The sequence below is a fragment of the Dermacentor andersoni genome, chromosome 7 (assembly GCF_023375885.2).
Source record: "Dermacentor andersoni chromosome 7, qqDerAnde1_hic_scaffold, whole genome shotgun sequence".
Taxonomy (NCBI): domain Eukaryota; kingdom Metazoa; phylum Arthropoda; class Arachnida; order Ixodida; family Ixodidae; genus Dermacentor; species Dermacentor andersoni.
In genome coordinates this window covers 115056386-115062446 of record NC_092820.1, presented here as the reverse complement: position 1 = coordinate 115062446, position 6061 = coordinate 115056386, and the positions used below count along the sequence as shown (strand labels likewise).

Here is a 6061-nt window from a genome sequence, read left to right as displayed (position 1 = left end):
TCATTGAATAGTGATAATGCCGTCATTGTGATGCCATCGTCGTCATTACGCTGTCACCAGAAAGCCGCTTTCATGATTCTGTTACCACATCTCGTCTTTGTTCCATCGTGCTTGTATTATCATTATCAATCTAACTTCCGCCTCCCATTCTTTGCAAGCCATCGTCGCCTCACCATTGACGTCTCACATTTGTCGTCATATCATCGTATTCATGCCGTCATTCTCACGCTGTCCTTTTAACATCGTCAGAACTTCAAAAACGTTATCCAATCTTTCTCTTGCCGTCTTCGTCATACTGTCTGAGTCGTTCCATTGATGTCCTCCCTTCTCCGCCATTCTAATTAATGTAACTACGCTGAAGTCATTTATTTGTGATTAAGCCGCGTTTGTCATGCCGTCGCCGTCACTGTGTCGTCGTCAAGCAGTCGCTCTAATGCATCCGTTGTCATGCCGTCCTTGTCATGCTGTCATGCCTGGAACATCATCATCATTCTAGCCTCATTCTTTGCATGTACCCACACAATCGTCGCTATCCTACTATCCTCATGCGGTCGTTGTCACACTGTCGTCGTGATACCATCGTCATCAATTTAGAATCGTTACATCAATGACGTCTTGCCGCCGCCGTCATACCGTCGTTCAACCAATCTTCTTCTTTCTTCGTCATTTCAATGTTATCAGCGCTCCAACATCAAACCACCATGCTGAAGGGTGACTCTGGCAGGCCAGTACAATACCAAAATGCACTGACACTGGAACGACAAACCACGTCATACATATGCTAAATAACCGAAGTCCCAGGATGACTACCCTAAATTTTATGAGCTTCACTTCAGCAGTAGGAGGTGTCGCTACTAACCTAAATCAAATAAGGCGGTTTTACGTGACCAAACCACTTTCTGATTATGAGGCACGCCGTAATGGAGGACTCCGGAAATTTGAACCCACTGGGGTTCTTTAACGTGCACCTAATTCTAAGTACACTGGTGCTTTCGCATTTCGCCCCTGTCGAAATGTTGCCACCGTGGCCGCGATTCGATCCCGCGACCTCGTGCTTAGCAACCCAACACCATAACCACTAAGCAACCACGGCTGGGGCTCCAAACCTTAAGTGCTGATTGTATTACCGTCGACAGCCACGGTGAGATAGGTCCTGCCGCAATTTAGTTGCATCACAAATTATATACCATCAAAATTTTGCACAAGGCAACTGTGAATTTTCATAATCATATAACTTTCAGACAGATATTACTAATAATTGTACTACTAAAAAGGGTTAATATAGTTGAAAGAATAGTTATGGCATCGCCCACTTTTCATTCAGAGAAAAGATTTTAAGGTAGTTTTGATCAAATAATAGTTCACCTTGAAAAGCCAGCGGGCAAATTACAGGCCTATGGCCAAATGCTTCCTGTTTTACAATACACTTGTTTCTTTTTTCGTAACCTCATTCGACAGTGTGTCAGAGAATAACAATCAATCGAAACAAAGCAGTTTACCTCACTAAGTGATGATATTGAATCATGCAATTCTTATACTCTCATTATGTCCGGTCAACTTGTTGTCAGATATTGCTGAGCAGAATGCTACACATATTGCTTTTTGCGGTCAAGAACATTTCTGATTCATTTTCTGCAGGTGAAGGAAACCCACCTAAAGGTACGACCAGCACACTTTTTTGCACCTTATAAGGCTTTGTATTTGCGTAATAATGGTCTCAGTATAGCATCAAAATTACCGCATATTTCATGAGGAAATGTATTATTTGAATCAGCCAAACTTCGATAACAACACGATTGAAACGTCTATGGAAATAAAATATAATTTTTCAGCTCCTGAATCACGGAGAATTTAAGAAATAATGGCCTAAATATCTTATTTCTTCAAATACATTTTCTCCATATCTTAATTTGAATTTGGAGTTCCGTTAAGTGAATATATTTTGAATTATAAGCTTGGTTAAAATGCGCACTTCAAGTGGCATATAAACAGGCCTTTCAACAATCAAGGTGCATTTACAGCGTTGACAAAGCACGTTTTCCAAACTAGAAGAATATGAAATGCAGAAATACAATTTTGAATACATTGTTAAATTTCTATAGCAGGAATATGCAAAATTTTTTTTAAAATGCAGTTAACTGCGAGCTCCTAAATATTATTACCGAAGGCAAACATTTTATCTAGTCGCTTCACTACCGTAGAGATAGTATCATGAATAAATATATGTCCCACAATCTTGTCGAAAAATTCAATTGTACATTGGCATGATGGTGCGTCGTCTAGGAATGTTTCAAATATTACCTTTGTCTACGATATTATTCAGCGAATAAATGGCTTTTAGTCGAGCTTCAAACACAATGGTATATATAATGCAGAGCTTCTGTGTCAATAATTACCTTCGTAGGTTTCTTCCTTATCTACGAGCCTTTCGTCGTCCCCCTCATGATTCGCGTGCTCGTAGACATTTCTTTCATCTTTTTTCCTATGCAAGAAACAGTTCATATCGATGGCAGTTTAGTTTCAATGTAATATATAGGCGTGATGCCAGTGTTTTTCATTGTCTTATGATAGATATTCTTGGAAAAATAATTAAAAGGACTTGAACAAATCTTCGGATGAACAGCAACGAAATTAACGGCTGGGCAAACTATGGTAGCTGTCCCCAAGCCGCAAAAATCAAACGTGCTGTGCATGTATCAATTGATGAACCTAGATCAAGCAAGCGTAGATATGCGAAGTCTCTTTTCCACCACACTGCCCATGCTTTCCCTTTATGTTGGTATTGGTTATCACTCCTTCACTGTTTACCATTAAAATGTTGGCGCCACTCTATGAACATCATGGCCACGTTATCCCCCTACTTTGTAGTTATTTATCGTTACTCGTTTCTCGTCTGCCTGAGCCCTGCACACCAGTTTCTTTCGTAGATATATTGTCTATCATGGACACTAAAACTTAAGCTTAAATTCTACGTCGTGTTTGTCTCTGTTTGATATTCCATTCTGTGCACCACTTCTGTCCTTAGCACTTGTCCTTAGACACCGGACTGCCTGGTGCACGGCTGTGACAAAAGCAGCACAGGGGAAAGAAATGAATATGAAGCAACATTACACAACGGGACACGATGCGCAAGACTGAGAAACTTTGTACATCATAATACAAGTCATAAATATTGCTTGCGTCACCATTTGCAACACTGGGTTGCACTTCGCGTACTGCTGTCTCTGCTCACTTTTTGTATCTGCGGGTGTGTAAATTCGATGTTAACCTCTATTGGCCTTTACATAGTGAATCGCATCGGCTACTCACTTGCATATTTTGCTCTCTTTGTGCTTCTTTTACACTTAAACGCTTGACCATTACTCCGATTAGGGTGATTGGTAATTGTGGGCTTAGACTAAAGGCACATCCACAACAGTTTTACAATCGTCTGTGGCATGCTGCAGGTGGTGGAACACGCCAACATTGACCTCTTCCCATTGACGGCTGTCTTTAGCGCTGCCGCCAGCAAATTATATCATTCCTCTCTGCTTGAACCACCGCGGCTGTGGTTAGCGGTGCTGAAAAAGACACATAGTTCGTGGCAGCGTTTGCTAACGTGAAGGAATCAGCCATTCGTCATTGCTCTCCCCCGTCGGTGGTAAGCGGCATGCGGCAAAAAGACAGGCTTCGGAACCATTCATAGCCCTGCAGGAAAGTGTTTGTGCTCGCCTTTCCTGGCAGCGGGCTTTCTACCTATTGTGGCATGCCGCACGGATTTTCCCCGCTATTCTGAACATGCCTGGAGCTTCGCCAGCACTGTTTTGCTCTCTTTGTCCTGCATTTATCTAGCTTCGGCGTTTCTTCGCATTATATAATACTCTGATATATTCATACTGCACACCAAGGGGGGCAGCCCACGAAGAACGAGCACAAAAAAGAAGGGCAAATCAAAAGCGCTTTCTGTGTTGTTTCTTTCTTCCTTGTCTTCTATTCTTGTGCGCTGCCCCCCTAAGTATCTAGTATGAAAGTGTACCCGCTCGTTCAACTATCGATTTTACTATTGTTACATGCCTTGTTCCTTGTTGCCATGTAGAAGCAGTAGCTGCCGTAATGGTAAGGTTAGCACGTACTTTTGTTTGTTCAATCTCACGCGTACATTGGCGACCCTTTTCCGGTTACCTCTTTTTTCATTCGCAATAACTGTGTCAGAAATATCCCTTCGTACAAAACGCGCCTGGATGCATAAATATATCAGTAAATTCTGCCGGTGATACTGAAGCGATAGAATCGTGTTGATTATATTGCCTTTATGACGCATAGAATACATCTGGGAACGTGCACAATTAATTGCAATTACGCTAGAATGTACAATGAGTAGTACAAAATAGTCGATGCACTTCATGTGCAGAACAGATTTCGATGAACGAAGGTTGTGATCGCTCCTAACATTCTGCTTTTACTCTAGCTTGTTTGCCTTGTGCATAAGTCCAGCAAATGAAGAGGTAATGCCTAAACTCAAACTGGTGGCAGTGTGTTATTCTCAGCTGTCACAACTTGACAATATCCAAAGGCATATTTTTGCCCGTATCAAGCGTATACGAACGCATCATAACACCTAGTAGAGCAGCTTTAACTGCTGTTCAACTCTCGCACGCTATAATTTACCAGATGTTCTCTTGTAAATTCCCGAGCATTTAACTAAATCTACTGTACCAAGTTCATTTAGGGAAATACAGCTCTGACTGTGACAGATTCTAATCCGCACTTAACAGGAGACATCTGTCGATTACTGAAGTTCTGCCCGTTTAGCACATGCTTCTCATTCAGCAGACAGCTGAATGAGAATGACAGTTTCTTTTTCCAATTTCTGCTGAGGCACCATACACTCCTCTAAGCTTCAGTATGCTTAAGCCTTCTATTTCTTTTAACATACTGAAGGTTCATGGACCACACACATTTATAGCAAATGTCGCACGACGGCGAACAGTAATTGAGAACTTTTTTGTTTTTCAGTTGAGACCTTCTATGAGCTTGTTCAAAGAAATTCAACCCTTGGAAAACTGGGAAGTGAATGTTTAAAGACATATAAAACTTTTGTTACTGGCACCCCCCAGCCATTGTATGACGAGAAAAGATGCAACCAATCACGCTGGAGCCTTGTCTAGACCCTCTATTACAAGACCCTGTATATTAATCACAGCAGAATGTGCGCTAAAATATGATGCGCAGCCATAACTTCTGTCTATTATATAACCTTTACTTATAATGCTTAACAACAGCTCCTCTTTTTTACACTAACATAATGATTAGGTTATATTATTTGGGTTTTCAGTAAACAGATTTTCCTTGCACGCATTTCTATAGTAATAGCGACTGCTTCGTCTGTTTTCCATGTTTTACAATCTGATGTAATTTTTGTTGGTACGCTAGTGGACAAATGCCTGTGACGTAAAGTGAGGGGTATTAAAGTGTCCTTCTTTAGCAGAAATAAAATAGTTGCTGGAAGTTAGTCCTGCGTGTGCGTCTATTCTTCCCTGTACCCCTGCACCATTGCATAGATTACGCTACACTGACAAACCTTCAAGATCCTCGTTAGCACAGTTTAAGATTGAGAATGTATAACTACCACGTGCTTAAAATTTGAAGAGCGAAAATTTCTAACAGTTTAGTAAATGTGGCATCCTTTTATCTTACGCTATCTCACAAACAGCGGCAGACGTCAGTAAACTTGCGAAAGTAATTACGGGCTACTAAGTTAACGTCGCTAATTATAACCGTTCGTAACATTACATTCTATTCTTCATTCCTCATTTTCTGACACGTGTACTGAAGCAGGTCGGTCCTCGACACAATTGTACTCAGACAAAATATTGAAACTATGGCACCGGTTTCACATGTTCTGCCTGAAATTCTGTAAAAAAAAAAAGTTCATTCACTCATTCATTCACAAAACTTTATTCGTGTCCTGAAGCCCGGTCTTTTCAGACCGAGGCGGGCCGCGTCCACGTCAGCACCGCCAGGCCGAGCCTTATGGCGTCATCGTGGACCCTCTGGACAGCCCGTAGCTAATCTTTATATG

At 41.4% G+C, this 6061-nt stretch overlaps 1 long non-coding RNA gene across 1 annotated transcript; it reads left to right on the top strand.

Moving 5' to 3' along the window:
• Positions 1-1618: 1618 nt before the first annotated feature.
• Positions 1619-5491, top strand: LOC129384482 (uncharacterized). The gene is made up of 2 exons (XR_008612206.2): positions 1619-1659; positions 4996-5491. It is a non-coding gene; the product is annotated as an uncharacterized lncRNA (long non-coding RNA).
• Positions 5492-6061: the final 570 nt, after the last annotated feature.